The 20,100-nt window shown below is 36.4% G+C and overlaps 1 protein-coding gene and 1 long non-coding RNA gene across 2 annotated transcripts in view; one reads left to right on the top strand and one right to left on the bottom strand.

Annotated features, from left to right (window-relative positions):
- LOC149781495 (guanine nucleotide-binding protein subunit beta) overlaps positions 1-8,450 on the bottom strand; it is a 62,412-nt gene extending 53,962 nt beyond the window's left edge. Inside the window, exon 1 of the mRNA XM_089935577.1 lies at positions 8,296-8,450. The gene's annotated coding sequence lies outside the window, so the exon portion shown is untranslated. The remainder of the gene's footprint in view (positions 1-8,295) is intronic.
- Positions 8,451-10,795: 2,345 nt separating this feature from the next.
- Positions 10,796-20,100, top strand: part of LOC149781496 (uncharacterized) — a 37,864-nt gene continuing 28,559 nt past the window's right edge. Inside the window, exons 1-2 of the long non-coding RNA XR_016414732.1 lie at positions 10,796-10,997; positions 17,269-17,497. This is a non-coding gene — a long non-coding RNA (uncharacterized LOC149781496). The remainder of the gene's footprint in view (positions 10,998-17,268; positions 17,498-20,100) is intronic.

Genomic DNA, 20,100 nt, shown 5'->3' on the forward strand with positions numbered 1-20,100 from the left:
AATCTGTACATGGAAAACCTGGTCTCTCAAGACAAGCGGTCTCTCATAGCAGTGGTCTCTCAAGACAGGTTTTACTGTAATTTGTTTTGTGCTATTTGCAGGCCACCTCTATTCTGAATGTTAATACTCTGAGACATCAGCTTCTGTAATTTAATTGGAATTATATTTTAAGACACCCAAACATGCCATAAAGTGGTATAACCTCTTGTCGCTAGGGTCAGGGGAGTAGTCATATTATAAGAAACTGATGTGTAGCAGCGCCATCTGTTGTCATAATGAGGCATTATTTTATGCTAACTTCCTTGATTCTAATTTGCAACGTGCTTGATGCTGTATTATAGTCATGATTTTGGAAGGTGCAATTTGTGTAACTTGTGATAAAGCAAGTTTATAAATGGAATGTTAAAACTTGTAATAACTGACATAGCATTTGCCATATGACAAACTACATAATCAATTCAGCAGCTGGCAAACTGCAAGATACAAGGACGCAGGAAAGTATATCTAGGAACTTTCAAGGAGCCATTTACAGCTTGCATCAACAAATAGAAAACTCATGACGAGAATTATGAATATAGCACTTGCAAACAGCCACTGACAATAATGCAAAAGGAAAGTAGCACTAGCAAACTGCCACGTACAATCTGCATCAATGAAGAATACAATATACATTGTCAGAATTATGAAAGTAGCACTTGCAAGCAGCCATTTACAATAATGCATCAAGGAAGATCAGAAAATACATACATATAACTATAGAGGTAATCCCCCTCCATATCTATGAGCTAATGCTGAGTTCCTAGTGAGGCAGCTGTTAGTACCATTTTGTTACAAGTCTTTGGTACGACTCAGTCGAGGTTTGAATCCACGACCTCCCACATCAAAGACAGATGCTCTAGCCACTAGAGCGGTCCCAAATAATCTACTTGCATTACATAATGTAGTGGGATATTTTTTATTATTAAGAGAATCAATTCTATTTTGGTTTCTGTGTGCAGATTTTTTTACTTTTCGCAATAAAGACCACTCTGAACTTGTACATGGACAGACGACCATTTTAAAAAGTAGGGCAAATTCAAAATTTATAGTAAAAAGTGGCCAGGACACAAAAATAACTGGCCTCAATGCACAAATAAGGTCCATTTACCCTTTGCACATGCACGGGCAAAATAACCAATCAAAACTGTCTTCTATACACCTTGGCATCCTTGCTAAACAAAAATATCTTGCATGCATTCAAACAAAACCCTAAAAATGTGTTTCCTTTGTCAATTTCAGATAAAAATGAATATAATCTCCAGGGGAAAATGAGACAAAGTATATTTAATGTCAATGTCCAAGATGGACACTAATATTTGAGCAGAATTACCTTTTCCCTGCCAGAATAGGTTGAATTTGGCAAAAATAGGGACAAGCGAGCAAGTTCGAAAAAGATGTTCACTGATTCTTACATGTGCACTTTGAAAAATGCGAGACAATCTGGGTCAATTTCTCAAGTGGCCAAACTTTACCAGGCTGTCCCAACATTGTTCTCTGAAACTTGCCTGTTTCTATGTACATGTTACACACACCCAGTACATCTCAAAACATCACTTTACAATTAAAACTTCACTCTCAATATCACCTACAGAAGTGATGATCATAAGAACTCCGAGACACTGTTCCAAGCGTAAATTTGAAATTAAAAGAATGATGCACCAGAACATTCCACTATCCCTGCTTCCACAGACCTGGAAGGCAATGTCTATTTTTAACAGCCAAGAACTAATACTAATGTGGATTATAGATTTTTTTCAAGGCACAATATTACACAGCTGTTTACTCAACCCCTGGGAGCACTGGAAGGCCGCCAATACATATACTAAAAGCAGACGTGTTTTAATGAACTTGAAATTCTAATGCAAACACATCTCAGTACATATATATGCATATTGTAAAAGTGTTTTCAACTTTTTATTATACCAAGCCTGCTCATGATAAAAAAAAAAAAAAAAAAATTAAGATTGATGAGCTCACAAAAATTGGATACCACAATGTCCATCTAAATTTCCTGTCCAAAAAATCATCTAATTTGCCTGAAACCGAGCCATCCGATGCAATGATGTAGTTTATTTAGGTAAACTAGTAAACTGTGAATACTCAGTTCACTGCTGGGCACCAACTATAAATACCTCCACATTATGAAGAATGTTTGACTAGCTGCATAAAAATAATAATAAAACATGTTTGGGTGAACAAAGTGCAGTGACCTATGAATGGGAACTGCAATTTCTTCTCCGTATTTCATTAGTTACCTATAAATAGCACTTACAGAGGCGCCAACCCTACAGGCTCGCATTTAGTGCAAACAGGGATAAAAATTAGTGAATTCTGACAAGAATTTGTGAAAAATACCATGACAATAACTCCATCCACTCTAACCATCAGTACTAATTATATCAAGATCTCAAAATAAAAATAAAACTATATGCAGAAATATATCTGCATTTCTATTTAGTATGGTATTCATAAACTTCACTTGTTCTTGTGGTTATTTATCAAGATATGAAACATTTAACCACAAGTGGATATAGTTGCGTGGCTCATCTATCATAACTGCCATCAGTCGCTACAGAAAATGAAAACATTTGCATGCAAATCACCAACCTGTGAAGTTCTCCGACATCGCTTCAGCTGGTGAAGCACTTTTGGTTCCTCCACATCCAAATTTGGAAGCAATCTTCGAGTCCAGGAATATATGTCGGAACGAATGTTTAGCATGGTCTCCAGCTGATAAAGGTAGATTTTGTTCAAGAAAACTCACAATGCTTCAGCGTTAGTAGATTGCAGGTCGTCTGTCGATAACTTAAAATATTACAGAGCTCAAATCTGCTGGGAGTTGTTAATTTTCCCAACCTCTATGTGCTTTATGCTACCACTGTGCTTGCCTCACATCGTCTCTGCCACCATGACCAATGCTAAAATTTGTGGCACACTGTGTGCATAAAGCATGATGAATATTGGTGTTTAATAGCTGACTGCATGGTCAATTTTGGTATATTCCAAAACTAAATTTCACTTTTTGTGCAATACATTTTTTCTTGGAGGTGAAGACATTTTCAAGATATGATGCCGAGCTGTATTTAGTGTTGACAGCAAATGCGCTGAGAAAAATTCAGGTCAGGCCCTGGTTTCTTTCAAAGCACTTGTAAAACTACTGTATTTTACACATTGAGATCAAAATATGCTAAAATGCTTGCCACCGGACCAGCTGTACCAATCGGCTCTAGTTCTACCAATATTGCAACTAGCACTAAATGGGAAAACAGTTATTTTATTAAAGATTTAAAATAATTAAGAATTGGGGAATTTGTTGTTTTTTTTGGGCATGCGATGTTAATCCGCAAATCATTGTACAGTCATGAAATTCAAGCCAAAATCGTGAGGGTTGGCAGCTATGCACTTACACGTACATGATGAATAATAACAAACTGTCCCTTGTTCATGCCAACTTGGAAATGTAATGCTGGTTAAATATCATGCAGTACCTGTGCAACTCACAATCAGTTAGGCGACTAGTGCAGGGGTCTCAAACTGAAACCATCTTCAAGGTCACGAGGGCATTTTTGATGGCCCAAGCCTTGCACCACCTATGGTATCTCTCATGACACTTATAAATGGTGTTTTACAAGAAAGGTTAAACTGAAATGGTGTAAATGATCATCACCTATATTTGTAAGATATCCACAGTACTATAACAAGAACCAATTGCTGCTATAACAAGGTGGTTGGGATCCAAAGAACTGGTCTGTGTTATAAGCAACTAAGTTCATTAACTGAAGAAAATAATGCATTTACCTAAAAATATGGCAGATGCCCATCTTATCCTACTTTCTGCAAAGGTTCACCTGTCTGTTTGCAGTTCAGACCGGTCTGCCTTAGATCTGAGACCAAAAAGTTAAAATCCAGAGCAAATTTTGGGTGGAGAAAAAAAAATATGGTCCAAAAAATTTCGTTTTTCTGTCTGCATTTTGTATTGCAACTAGTTGTTGTTGTAGGGTTTAACACCATTTTTCAGCACAAGATAGGCTATACATGGTGGCCAGTATAATTGGTGGAGGAAGAACCACCAATCCACGATAATCTACTGATAGGCTTTCTCACGTACCAACATTAGCTGAGCCTGAGACTCGAACTCACGCAGACAGAGGTGAGATGGCAGTGATCCGTAATGGCAAGCGCTTTAGACCACTCGGCCACTGTAATTTGTATTGCAACTAGAAATTCCAGATTATCTGGTATCATTGTAGAACTACATCTGTCTACCTTTCTATAATACCACTCACTGATGTGTTTCATACATGACCTTGATGCTACAGAGCTCGGCAGTAGGCTACTACCTCCTGACATGTAAACACGGCACCAGGGGTTAATGAGTTAACAAGGATTTAGCATCTCTAACCCAGTTGCATTGTCCATACACACCAGGCTGACCTGTCCTAACAGTAACCTCTTAATGCTGAACATTTAGCAAAGTTGCTGAAGTACAATTTTTTTTGTACATGTCTTTGGAATGACTGCTGGGTTTCAATACCCATCACCTCTTGAACCAGAGACAGATGCTCTAACCACTAGGCCACTATAGCAGTTCATATTTTTCTTACAAGCAACTCAATATACCATATTTTCACGCATATACCCTGCCCCTACTTATACCCACAACAATTTGCTAAGTAAAAATATGTAGTTTAACCCATCAAGTGAGTATAAATATTTAGTATAACCTTCCCCCCACACTAACAATCTAAAAGCCACATCACAATATGATTTGGATTTTTCAAGTTGTTTTAATAATTTTCCCGCCATATGGCTTACAATGACTGCAGTGTGCTGGTTTATAATGATGTCTAGCACTGGGCATCATGCCGCAGACATGTAGTATTATGTTCCACCCAGTCACAGGCTGACTGGTCCTAAATCTAACCTCTTAATGCTATGCACCAAGCGAGGCAGCTAGCTGCTAGTACCATTTTTGTAAGTACCTGGTACGACTTGGCCGGGTTTCGAACCTGTGACCTCATGCATCCTCATGAAAACATCCCTTCTATAACAAACTAAGACGTAATTTTTGGAACCAAAGCTAGGGCTGAAAACTCATTTCCAGATCCTTAACAAGTCAGGTCTTCCGATAACTAACCATTCAAATATTTAGACACCCCATTTTCCAAGGGGGAAAACCCCATGACCCGAACTCGTATTACATCAAATTCTTCAAAAGATTTTTTCTATACCTTGCAAGGTCAAAAATGCCACAAAAGAAATAGTATTCAATTAAAAGTGCAACCCACTATCTTCATGCCATGGAATACCTTTTAAAATGACTCTAAGAGTCTATAATTATGCACATAACAGATATACAAAGCATTTTTTAGTCAATATTTCTGTTAAAATTCTGATGTGTTCGACACTGGTACAACAATTAAGAATATTAAGAGCGTGTATTAATAAAATACTGTCACTAGAATTAATTTCCTGGCAACCATTTTTCCTCTTGTCTTACTTCTGTATAAATGTTGAAATAAACAGAATAATGTGTGAAAAAGAACTGATATAGAAAGCCCAATGAGATACCCCACATTGGGTGGTGTATGTAAAATCCTGTAAAAACCAGCGGAATATATATGCATGAAAAAACTATATCTTATTTATCCGTACTTGAATTTTTTTTTAAATAAGCAGTTAATGGCAAGTACCTATAGTTATGATCAGACAGGTATTCAAAATGATTAATGATACAAGATATAAACAAAGGCAGATCAATTTTGGAGGAACTACATGCTGTGAAAAAAATTAGGAAAATATGTAAAACACAAATAAGCAAGTAGGTCATTTAATAGGGTGCATTTCATGAATGTTTCAGAATTTTCTTAGTTATTATCAGTACCTACTATAATAGCTGGATGGCAAATTCAAAGGCTTACTAGTCCTGTTTCAACCACCTGCTGAGTGGGAAATCATGTGGATCAATTCATCAATTTAGTGGTGGTTTGACATAATTCAGTCTCACTCCAATGGACAAGCAAGAGCTATTTGTCAGTGTGTAAAGAAATCAGAAAATTAAACTCAATGGCAACCACTGGTTCTTCTCATCTGAAAATTGATCCACGTTAGGTATGTCCAATATACTTCTTGGAGGGGAATGCAACTTTTGCTGGTGGGACTCCTATCGTTCCCATCACTGGAGTCACGGACTAAGAGTTTTAAAATTCAAGTAAGACCTCTCGATCAACACTCAATGCAGTGATATACTCTGCATATAATACAATATCAAATTACTTATTTTATCTTGTATAAATTTTCTGCAGAACAGATTACTCCTGAACATTTAAATGTTGACTTATTAAGTACAATACGTGATATGTGGCTACAAGTAGTACATATATTAGTACCCAAACTTCATGGTAGGGTACTAATATGCTCCTATATGTATCAATGGAGTAGCCATATGTAAACCAACATAGTGTCAGAAAGTCTGGTGTATATATATCCTTAAACAAATCAAGTAGTAGTCTTATTAAATACTAGTATTGCGGAAAATCACCACAGAAACATTAAAATAGTATTTATATTATTGATACAAAAAAATTTCTGTCTGACCATCCACCACATCAGTACATCTTAGAACCACTTTGTTTTCAGCCTACTTCTTTGGTATGACATATAAAGACATTGGATCCTACTTTATTTGTTGTTGTTTTTTGTCTAATGTGTGTGTTGTGTGTGTGCATGTGATTTCGATTTTTAACACAGCTTTAACAATTTTCCAGTCATACTGCTACATTGTTGTGTGGCAGTTTATAGTGATGTCTAGCACTGCAGGCATGTAGTATCATGTCCCACCCAGACACATTTTCCTGACACCAGGCCAACTCATACTAACACTAACGTCTTAATCCTAAGAGCCAAGCGAGGTGGTTGTGAGTACCATTTTTTAAAAAAAATATGTCTTTGGTATGACTCAGCCAGGGTTCAAACCCTTGACCTCCCCCATCTGAGGCAGATGCTCTAGCCACTTTGTCTAATGTCATTTATCTGTGCAAAATGGTGGCCACTATAACTGATGGAGAAAGAACCAGGAAAAAATCCTTTGAGAGCCACTAACCCATGGGAAGCTAGCGGCAACTTTCTCAAGATATAAACCTGCATAGGCAGAGGTGATTTGGCAGTGATCTGTAAAGGTGAATGCTTTGGAAAACTAGGAAGTCTATGATCCTTCTTTGGACATGTAAAAAGATTGCATGCAATTTCAGCACCTATTGGACAATGTAATGTAGAATATCCAAACATAATATCGGACAACTTATTTGGAAAGCAAATTACCACAAGAATCTCACATTATCTGTCATAGTGGTCAAAGTACAGTAAAATGTATACATACCTATGTATTTTATGTTATGGAGGTTTAATGGTTTTATCATTATCCCAACTTTCTGACAAACACATGTCTAGTTAGGCTGTAGATTATTTACTGTCATTATCTTTTGACTTTGACAAAAGTTTTAACTGCACGACTGCACTTAATAATGTATATATACACACCCACCCATCCTATTAAGTTTATGTAAAACACAGTCTTCAACTCTTACAAAACATTTCTGCTTACAACTACACAATTTGATTCCTCACATGGTGAGCACAGCTCTTGTACGTAAAAGTGTGAAGATGTTACTGTCAATCTACTTCATCTTTTGACAACTTCATAACGTATGACCCCGTTGTAATATGGCTAGTTCACAGCGCCATTTTAAATATGGCGGACCCCATGTATTAGACATTCCCTATAAAATGAAACGAAAAGACCTCGTCTAGATCTAATTAGCTTAGCTTTCCAGTACAAAGTTGTTATATTTATTTCATACGATTCAACCGAAACTTTCCGCTGAGGAAATGCTTGTGTTTCTAGGAAAAGCCCAACACGATCGTCTGCTGCTCAAGTCAAGCTCAATCAACCATCACAAAAATACAGGGTGTAAAGATTGTATTCATGCAATCGCACTAAACGTTTCCGGTCTAACAAGAAAGAAGAAAAAAAAAACGAATCGCATACCAATTACGCAGCAATTGGTTACCGTCTTAACATTTCAATAAAAAACCATGTGAATGCATGTAACTGTCATTTATATATTGCTTCACCACTTGGTCAATTCTGGGCATAATATATTCCCACAAGAAACCATGGTTTGTACTGAAGTAAAGATATATATTCAGAATAAACGAACAGGTATGACTTGTACGCATTTCCAGTAGGATACTTACCCTAAATATGTACACAACAAACAAACAATCCTCCTATTGAATCATACAGATAGGATTTTCTTCAGTACACCCGGCATTAATCGACTACTTGTTTTCCTATGCAAAGGGTGCGGTCCCCTTGTAATATCAATTCTGAATCCCCGTAGCCTGTGTGTAATGGCGATGGCGCACGCGCAATTGTGAACTCTACGTCATCAATGTTATTAACATACGATCTAGTCATGATATCCGAGATTTTAAATGCATTATTATTATTATCATTATCATTTCAATTCGGCTAAATTATATTCTTAAAAAACAAGCAAATATTGAGAGCAGAGTTCAGTAGTTTACACTAATGAATGTGTTCTTCGTGATAATTTACACACTGAAATCAGTTATTAACACCTAATAGTAATTTCTTGGCGTAGTCCAATATATATCATTTAATTTTCAGTTGTACCCTAACCAAAATCAAGATTACATAAGACCCTACTGGAAATAAGTTTTGGAGAATACAATTATTGGTGGTCATCATTGTATCATGTCGCTTTATTTGTCCGTTATACTGCTTTTATGAACATGATGTTATGTGATTTTTTTTATATTGTTATATGTATTACTACTAGAGCCAATTGTCGATTCTACCTTATTCTTATTATTATTATACCGCTCGGTGTTTGTGATAGGTTGCTACATACGCTCATGCATCACTAATTTAATGCATTATCAACTTAACATCATTTATTATCATCATCACACATAATTTCCAATCTACCGTATAAAATGACAAAAAGACCGCATACAATGTCAAAACCAGTGCATACAATTAATGTCAGAACTACTGCATATAATGACACCAACACCGCATAAAATGTCAAAACTACCGCATATAATGTCAGAACTACTGCACATGATAACAAAAAGACCCCATGCAATGAAAAAACTACTGCATATCATGTCAAAAGTACCACATATAAGGACAAAACGACCGCATACAATGTCAAAACTACCGCATATAATGTCAAATCTACTGTACATAAAAAGCAAACCACGGTATATAATGGTAAAATCGCCGCATGTAAATAATAATGTACCCAATAGGAGCATGAATAAATGCCGGTTCTAGCCCAAAACATGACATCTTAATAACAACATGTTTATTGTACCCTTTTGAAACAACCCCATATATTGAAATCAGTATGGTATTATGCCGATTTTGACACAATCATGATATCCTTATGAAACTGCCCCCTGTATTAGGACCGGCATTTCCCTTGCCCGTAGCTACCACTGATATCATCATCTGATGTTCACACACACTGGTGGTGTGTAATAGATCTAACAGCTGATATTTGGTGATGCAGCATGGGCTGTGTCGCATGACAAAATCGCGATCGTAAGTGATGCGCAATGTCCCTGATCGTATAGAACTTGGTGTTGTTGTCCAGTGAGCAATACCCGATCCGTCCAACCTCCCACAATTTTTGTGAGAGTTAAATTGACTGCAATATCGATGTTGAGCAAGTAGGTGTTAATGATTGCATCCTCGAGAACCTTTCGGTTATCGATGATGACGTGGGTGATATATCCGGTCTCGGACCAGGGTCGTCATTTTTATCGGGGGATGAGCAAAACTTGATGTGGGGGGGGGGGAGGGCAAAACTTGACGGGCATGTTAATTTTCGTATATAGGCTACAGCAATTTTACAGCACATGCATATTCGGGGGGAGGGGAAATGCCCCCCCCCCCCATCACGTCCCTGTCTCGGACATCTATTTTTAGGATTGTGATAATCTTCAAAAAATTTTAAAGCAAGCGCTGCTCATGTACAAGACGCAATGTCTTCGAGTGAGATGCGAGTTCTGCCTGATTTTAATGATGTCTTTGCTCAGATAACTTTTTCGCTGTTCTGGCGTCAACAATATCTGACTGCGTGCCATACCTATGACTATGGCTAACGTTAATTCTAACAAGGCATATACGTTATTTCTAAAGACGGTCTCGAGATTTTGAAGAATGACGTCAGTGATGTAACAATTCACAGACACTTTGTTATTTTTAATCTGCTTTATTAAAATTTTTAAGAAAATGGAGTTGCATTAGCAGCCGAACGAGTTTATTTCACAGTACCTCGTAAAACAAAAATCTCCCGAATGGTACGAGCTCATGGCGACGACAGTTGGCAAATACGAATTAGCCAAAGTAAGCGGGTGTTGTCCTTTTGGGGATATGGATTCGATCGTGGACACAAAAATATCCTTCTTCAAAAATACGACGTTACCGTGTGTATGGGAATCTATGTTTGAGCCTGTGTCCGCAAATATTCCGATTAATTATTTTATAGTAGTGTCGTAGGTTATGATGTTTACATCGATGATATTCCTGGTTTTAGTAGTCCGATAAATCAAACGCTCCCACCCAAAATCTGTGTTGATACTGATGGATGATATGTAGGTCAGATGTCACATTTCATTAAAATGTGCAGTTTTGCTATATGCAAATCTTTCCGGAAAAAGTCTGCGGACACTTTAGACACATAACTGTAAAAAGTAACAGCCATATCTAGCGTGAAATTCAAAATGGCCACTGCACAGGTGGTTGTGCTATTCCACGTGGTTTTACAAGTCACCAGAAATAGGATTTGCGTCGAAAATATAATGTACATGTTACCAAAAGAACCCTTCATCCGACGGTAGCTGCACAGCCACTAGAAATACCGGTAAGTGTATAAAATATACACCTATGTGTACAGCCATAATTTTCTGCACATAATTGCAGCTTGTAATGAGTAGGTGATATCTGCCCCATACCCAAAAATCAATATCATCACGGGTGAGGGGCTGATTTATCGGTCTAAGGTTTTAGGCATTCGCCTGATGGTGATATAGTTGTGAATAATACAATTTTGTTACTGGAGTTTAAATGTCGGTTTGTGAGACGTGCAGCGACGGTGCCGAAATATTAACCTCAACTACTTGCTCGTTTTGACAAACAAGGAGGGCAGATCCTACAACTTTTTTTTAGGGGGGTTATTCGCGAAAATAAAGCTTCCTACGAAAAATGAAAATAGCAGCAGAGAGGGCGAACAGACCAATTTTTATAAGGTCCATTTTGGAAAACTAGGGCTTCCTACGAAAACAAAAAAAAAAATATTAAAAAAATACGCCGATAACGTGAAACCGAAGCCTCTAACTTTCCGAGAGTGAGTCTCTCCACCGGGTTAGTTGTTTTTGTTACTTTTTTCGCGTTAGTGTTTTTTAAAAAGGTATGCGCGCGAGTTTACCCACCGTGACACATATCCGTGACTGCACCCTCTCTGCTGCTATTTAAAATTTTTATCAAGACCTATACGATATCGTGATCGGGGGTCATGTAATTTTATTGTTATAAATCCATGCGGGGATAACCGAGCCTGACTAAATAAATTTTTTAACTTAATTATGTCCCTATCACCGTTGCACCAAGTCTGATGAATATTTCGTAACGTGTGTGTATCAACTCCGTTAAACACAGCAAGAATATTACAGTTATCTCCGATCACTTTAGGTATTTGTGTATACCGTTGAGTAACATAAATCATGTCTGTGTTTTTATGTCTTCCTCGAGAAAATATCCTAGCTGGATTTGACTGTTTATCCAGCATCACATCGTCGTATACAACTAAATTATTAATAAACCCATCGAGGTCATCTAGTGATGGTGCTTCACCGATATCAGTAATAAATTCAATAACATGATCACCGTTCTCGTCCAACAATTTTGCATTTTCATTAAAATACTTAAGTACTTCGTAACATCTCTGGTCATCAACTGACGGAGCAACTAATTACAATTTATACCATTTGATCCACCTCATTATTAAATTAAGTAACAGTTGTGTTTTTGCCAGACCCGGATAGGCCAACTATAATCATTCGGACAGAATTTGGTAGCGCAGCATGATGCTTGACCGGCTCTTGTTTTCGTGTCGCTGAGAAATCAATTACATCCATGTCGTAGAAATACAATAAACAATATGGATTTATATTGTGTAAAATGCAGGACGCGTACCCCAACAAGTGGACTAACAACTATTACAACAAAAAGTAACAGATCAGCAGTTACAGGTAAGTGTGAACGATGAGGTACAAAAAAATATAAGTTTATTAAAACAGGCGGAGTTAAAAAATAAAAATAAAAGGAGGTGATATTGCCACGCAGTTAACAAAGTTACCAGGAACACCATGTGCTAAGTACCCAAGAGAAAAACACCTTCTAGGATATAATTATTGTGGTCCTGGTACCCGACTTGAAAACCAAGATCAGCCAAGGCCTGGCGAGTATCGAGTAAATGCCATTGATAAGGCTTGTCACGCTTATGGTGTAGCTTATAAAAGTAAAAACCTACAAGATAGACAAATTGTAATGTGAAATTAATTCATGCGTTAAATTCCATAAAAAAATAAATCTTTCAAAGAATCATTAGCTAATTGGTTGGTTAGATCTGCGATGAAGGGTAAACTAGCATTAGGAAATTGAAAATTTCCCGAACTGGTAATTAATCAACCGATCATTATTATAATGGAGCCGATTTATTTTAGTCCAAGAGGATACTGGAGGGGTAAAGCAGCGATTAGTAAACTCGCTGAAGCAGCAAATGTTACACGTGAAACATACAAATATGTATTAACTGTCGCTGATGTTGCAAGTATATATAAAGCAAAGCCGCTATCAACTGAGATAGCAACTGAAGTAGCTTCAGCGTTTGAACGAATTTATCAACGTGGTGGTCTATGATGGCCACGTCTGCTACAAGTTGATCCTGGCGGAGAATATCAGGGCGCAGTATCATCGTCGATGAAGCAACATAACGTTAAAATACTACGAAGACATACTGCAATTCATCGTGATCAGGCAATTGTTGAGCGATTTAACCAAACACTTGCTGAGAGATTGTTTAGATATCAATACGCGAAGGAAATAATTCAAGACAAAAGATCTCGTGGGTGGGTTGCAAGATCACCAAGTGTGATAGCTGCATTAAATAATGAAATTACTCGAACAACAAACATGAAACCTTTTAACGCGAACACAAAAGACACACTGCCATCACTTAACTAGCACCTCTACGTCGATTACATTCAAGACAGGTCAGTAAATTGTCTTGGATTATTACTGGAGTACTGCCACAACATTACTGTATTACAGCTCGCGCAATGATTATTCTGCTGTTGTTTCAGCGCTATGATAAATTCAACATCTGGATCAAAGTTGCATTTGTTTTTGTTTTTTTTGTGTCACATTGCCTGTACCAGCTATTTTTTTCTTTCTTTTTGTCAATAACATCATTCATGGTTTCTGTAGCATCTATGATAATTCTCCGTAGTTGAGATATTCTTCTGACTTGAGACACTACGAGATAAACTAAGTTTGCCCATTCTACACGATCATCGATGATCCAAACAACTGTATCAGAAATAGTTAACCCCTGGGATGAGTGAATTGTCATTGCGTATCTCAACGTCCATGGAGTCTTGTTCGTGCTCAGCGCATCCTCAACAACAATAGCTTCAACTACGACAACATCATTGAATACGAGATTCCTTTTTTCCGTTGAACCGGGAATTTCAACTTCGATATTCTGTCGTCATGTATCAACTGGTCTATAATACAATGGTACACGTAGATATGAAAACTTTTCTTTATGCAGCTGAAATAACCGCTGTTGAAGTGTATCACGAACTATCTTTCTACCTGCCACCACAGGTGCTCGAAGCGAGCTTGATGTTGAGAAAAAAAAAAAACAATCTAAATAAAAAGTCATACAAAGTGACAAAAATACCTTATATTACCCCCATGACCCGTTCTGACATAGGACCCTCTCTATCATAATATATGAGATATGATAGAGAGGGTCCTATGTCAGAACGAGTCATGGGTGTAATCTAAGGTATTTTTGTCACTCTGTACGATTTTATTTCTTAAGATTATTGGTTTTTTTTCCTCAACATCAAGCTCATGTCGAGCACCTGTGCTTGCCACTTTCAAATCATTTGGTCTCCACATTTGCACAAAATCGTTCGTAGAAGTTTCTGAAATTATTTTACGCATTATTTTACATTGAATTCTATTCGGTTGTAGTCTGATTAATTTCTTAAACTCCCTTAATTCTGCATCAAGAGATCTATGATCCTCAGTTATGTCCTCGTAATAATCTACAAAATTCTTTAGGCACCCGTGCAGAGATAATCCAACAAATGGTGGTGGTTGACCATGATCGCTGCACACGATCACAGCTGGATTTTTCAATAACAGCCAATCGAGAAACATTTTTAATATATCTTTAGCTACTGTACATACTTCATCCCAAATGATGATCCTTGGAATGTATTTCTCGCCCATTCGGTCAGGAGTCCATATGTCTCCCTTCCATCTGAAGAAACTAAGCTACTATGGTAAGTATATGATCACACTCCTCGTTGTTTCATTTCTCTTGCGAGTCTGTGTGTAGGTGTTAAAACAACTACCGTATATCATCTGAATTCTGTCGAAATAATTTGATCACTCACGTTGTTTTACCAGAACTATCTGGTCCGCTTAGATAAACAGTCTTGTGTCGGGATACTGGATCATGTACGGATGCTGCAGACAATAATTCTGATATCTGATTATTTTTGTAATAAATATCTTTGATTTCAACATCTGCGGATTCAGAATAATTATATAACATTTCTTGTTTTATTCTCCATTTCCCCATGATACATCACGAGTGGTAAATTGAGTCAGTAATTCTGAATATTTTCTTTCAGTATAAAACGAATCCATTGCAACTCTGACTGCAGTGGTAGGGAATCTATCATCGATAATAAATTTATAGAAACATACGCGATCATTGAGGATCTTAAATGAGAAAACTGAGGTGACTCACCATCAATATAACCAACAATTGTAACTGATCATGTTCTGTTAGACAAGTAAGCATTTTCTCGATTTACAAATATATTTCTCTTCATTGCATCAGCAATTATAAAATCATATTCAACATCGTCTATGATCAATCGTGCATAATGTCCTTTATGATCATATGCCTCGCCTTGAGTAAATTTACAGATTATTCTTCTGCCAAGATCCTTTGCGATTTTATTTTCATCAGGTGGTGGTGACCAAACTTCGGTCTGAGGACAGTATGATATAACTGCCTCACTTACAATCAATATTTGTATTTTACAATCAAGCATATATCGTAACAGCACTATTGGTGCCCAACGTTTTTCTCAAAAGTGTCTACCAAACCATATATAACAAATAGGATGAAGACCTTTAGGCTTTAGCAAACTCGAATGACTCAATACGGGCGAATCTAGCTAGATCAAAATCAGGTAGGGGTCCATTTATCGATACTCTAGTCATCTCGTGTGTGGGGTGTCCAAATTTTTTAAAATACCCAGAACACTCTCCAATGAAAACTTCCTGGATAACACACATACATATCAACCGAGATAACATCGTTGTGGTCATACTTGGTATTCCATAATCCATCGTGTCATATTCACTGCAACTTAGTTGTACGTCTTCAAGAAATTCAAATCGTGTTGGCTTCCACGAATTTTTCTCTCTTGCAAAGTGAGCTGCAAACAGATGGAACTGTAAAACAATTATTTAATAATTGTTCAGTATTCTCTGTTAAAAAATTCTGCACAAGATTTTTCATTTCTTCATGAAGAGATTCTTTATGATATATTTTGCTGTTAGGTCGTACAAATTGATCATATTTTTCATCATCGGAACTCTTAAACAGCCATACTAATACAGATCATTTTTGCTTATTTCATGAATAAAATCAAACATGTTTCTCCCAGTCTAGGGGTAAAATCTTATGGTTCGATCTTGTGGAAATATTGTTCCTGTGCTAGTCCAAGCATGTGCATTATAATCAATAATTTCAATTGGGGCCCCCCTCAACTTATTCTTTGATTCGTGTAAAATCTCTCCTGTTATCGTTTTTACTATTATTGGGAATTTTAGTGTTTTTTCTAACTTAGCTACATCATTTATTGTAGCTCTGGTATCCTTGACCAATTCAGCCTATCTTGTGCTGAAAAATGGTGTTAAACCCAACAACATCAACCATTTTTATTTTTAAAAAATATAAAATGGTAACAAAACGTCTATGCAATCTTACTTTGGAGCTCAGCAATTAGACCTGACTAGATTGAAGTTTTTTTTTAAAATCAGACCTGTACAAAATTCATATATCCATTTAAGTCTTGTAAAATAAATACTACACTTTTATTCCTGTTTAAAATATAATGCATGCCTTAATGTGTATTTCTAAAGCCCCAGAATATGTTAAGATAATACTATATATGCACTATCATGATAAACATAAGGACTTAACAATCCTAAAATGTTTTATTTGTCCAGAATTTAGACAGACATGAAGGCTTGCAAGAAACAGATTTTTTTATATCTGATTTAACATTTTTGGGTAAGAATTTAAATTGCCCAGTCTGCTTGGCATTCAATTTTTCCACCTCTGAACTGGTGATTACTGCAAATGATTTCTGTAATAAAAATGTTACTTGATTCAATGTCAGTTGTGAAACTTCTTTAATTCTCTCAATAACTTTTACGTATTCCTTGAGCATGTTATTGCCAAAGCTTAAATTTTTTATGTACAAAATATATAACTTGACAGGTATGTTGGATACATTACAGAAAACCTCTTTCTGTATGCAGGATATGTGTAGCAGCTGCCTATGAATGTGAAACTTGCACTTTGTACCGATAAAATAAAAATACGGCATCCATTTATATAAAGAATTAAAACTTTGGTAGTTACTCTTACAATACAATATTTGCAATGACTTCCATTTCCAAGGTATGCTTGCAAAGATTAATAATTGACATAAATGCTGAAATTTCCATGACATCATGATTTTAGCTTTCAAGCTTTTTGTACCATATATATACAGGGATTCAGTATGCTTAATCTTTTAAACAAATTTCAGGAGATCATAAGTGTGGAACCAGACTGGCTGAGGGAACTGTTCATACAGATGTTGCAGTTCCACCGCAGCCTGGTCTTTAATGTATTGGAGCTGGGTTCAAGGCAGTGTGGTGGTTATCACCCAACCCCCCAACACAGGATTACCAGAATGGTGTGTGGAAAATGTAGGGAGATGCCCACAAACCCGGAATAGGTGTTGTGAGAAACAGCTCTGCATATCACTTTTGCCGGTAATGAATATGTCAAGTTTGTTTAAAATGCGTATTGTCTCTTAATGCATTATTCTTAATAAGCTTAAGAGTTTATTTAACATGAGAAGTTTCAAGACTTTTAGCGAGACTGCTTACTAAATGAGACATATGCTTAGATTATTTCTTTGCAACCACTGTGAAAGAATTTTAAAACTGTAAACCATCCAAAAACAGACATGCATACATATGCAAATGATAAAGACTTTTATTTTATTTGCAACTGATACTCACCAAGCATACTTTTCATTGCATGGTTTCAATGTGGGTACCTCACTATGGTAAACAAATCTAAGCTGATGATGATACAAGGATAAAATTCTTATGTAACTATTATCTTCATCTGCAATCAGCCATTCCTATTTGATCCCAATGCAGGAGTCTTTGACTTCTAGAAATGCTCCCCAAAAACTCTGAGCTGTCCATCTTAACATAAACTACAATTAATATCAGTTCTAGTTGCGATGGAACTCTCATTGCTCATGTCAAAATAAAAACCGTGTGCAGTTTTGATCCATGTGTATTTTATAGTGGAATTTGCTGATCAAAGATGAATAACATTTGAATAAGCGCATGTTCTATTATTCTTGTAAATATATCATTTTTTACATTTTAAAAATAGCATATTACAAATTGGCATAATTTTTAAGAATTTTCATGTTCTAATCCTTGATATGGCTGTGCTTGCCTTGTCCAGGATGTACAGATGGGATGTTCTTGTCCTAAATGATAAAGTTTACTTGATGAGTTCCAACAGACATGCTGCCTATAGTAAAGCTGTACCAATGTCACTTTTTGCCGATTATGCAGATACCGTGTATAGCCGATTATTAAAATTGCAGATACCGATTATTTCAAAAAACCGCCTGTTCTACAGTTAGTGAAAGCACTTGCATTTGATTGACAAGTAAAACATGCCCTAATTTTGTTATAACTAACAATGCCTAAAATGGGTGCAGATTTATGTTAACAGTTCAAATGTGGTCTCAAGCTACCATACATGTGATAACTATCCCACCCTTTTCCTTATTGTTAACTCATATATGCAAATAAAACTCTTTACTAAATAACATATTTATTCCGAATTAGTATTTTGGGGGGCACTATGTTCTGTGATATGTTTCTTCATTTCTTCTTTTAATTTAATGATGGTAATCAATGCCTTTATATACGGTAGTAATGCCAGGTCAAGTTGACTCGTGTAAGTTTCATTGGTGGGAATGGAGATCATAATTTGCTTGTTAAGAAAAAAATCTACAGCATTCAGTGATCATTCCTAGGATTTAGGAAGCAGTTCACTAACAAGCAAAGCATGTAAAGCGAGACAAAAATAAATTTCTGAACTCCTGGTTGACAGAGATGTACTTTGTGAAGCTAGCCATAAAGAAATGGGGGTGGGTGGGGTACAGTTAATTCCTGAATGTGTGAAATCGACGGTCACATTATACGTCATTATCTTACATTGCAAAGTATTGCAAATCATAGGGGTTTTAGTATTTAAATGTCATCATCTAAATAAAGTTTCTTACAAAACTATTATTTGGAAAATAATATATATAATATAGATTTGCTTATTAACTGATATTTCTATTTCAAAAAGAAGAGAGACTGTAGGAAAGTAGATATTTTACATTTGATAATGCATTTTCGGTGACAACAGTTAGACCTATGCACTAACGGTGATGCACAAAGGAGAGACCATGAAAGTAGTGCAAAACAGTCATGTAATGATTTATTTTGCAATATTATGGCTGTATTGCTTGTTGTCAGTAAAGTAATAACTATCCCGTCTTTTTCAATTTTCATTGCCTATTACATTAATAGTCACTACTTATTCTGATGACATTTTTTGAAAATTGGCAACAAAATATTGAGATTGGCGATTTTTTTTGGTGACAACTTTTTAGAAGCCAGGACCATACCTGTAATGTGTATGCTGGAAGTTCAACAGACACATGAGGCCCCATTGGCTGGTTGGCTGCTGTGATTGGGATGAGTGCATGCATGGTACTGTTTATTTGTTGTAAGCAGACAATCAGTGGTAGTTTACAGCAAGCGTGTTAAAAAGTATTTACTTTTAAGACTATACTGTCTTTTAATTAACCCCCAAATCAAATGTTTATTCCTTAATTTCCACTATTTAATTCCAATTTAAAATTCAAGCCACGTCAAGATGACTGTTTTGATTAAACTTATATTTTGGAAATTTGTTTACATTGGCACCGATTATTTCTGTTGATACCGATTGTTCCAATAATCGGCCCGATTATGAGTATGACCAATTAATCGGTACAGCTTTAGCCTATAGGCAGTTCATACTACAGCAACATGGAAGGCTCAGGTCTGGACAGAGACATGTAATTCCCTCTTGCTGTTTCTGGCAGATATGTGACAAAGATCCAGATGGACAATACATTGACTTCATCCCCTCCAGGCTTGCATGAATTTAAACACTTTCTTACATGTATGAATTCGTATATAAATAAATACAGCTGATTTCATTCTTTGTTTTCTTGTAACTGTACATAATATTGCATCAAACATGCTTTCATTCAGATTTTTTAACACCAGTCTATTTCTGCCAA

This window comes from Sinohyriopsis cumingii, chromosome 15, assembly GCF_028554795.1.
Source record: "Sinohyriopsis cumingii isolate HCF-2022 chromosome 15, ASM2855479v2, whole genome shotgun sequence".
NCBI classification, from domain to species: Eukaryota; Metazoa; Mollusca; class Bivalvia; order Unionida; family Unionidae; genus Sinohyriopsis; species Sinohyriopsis cumingii.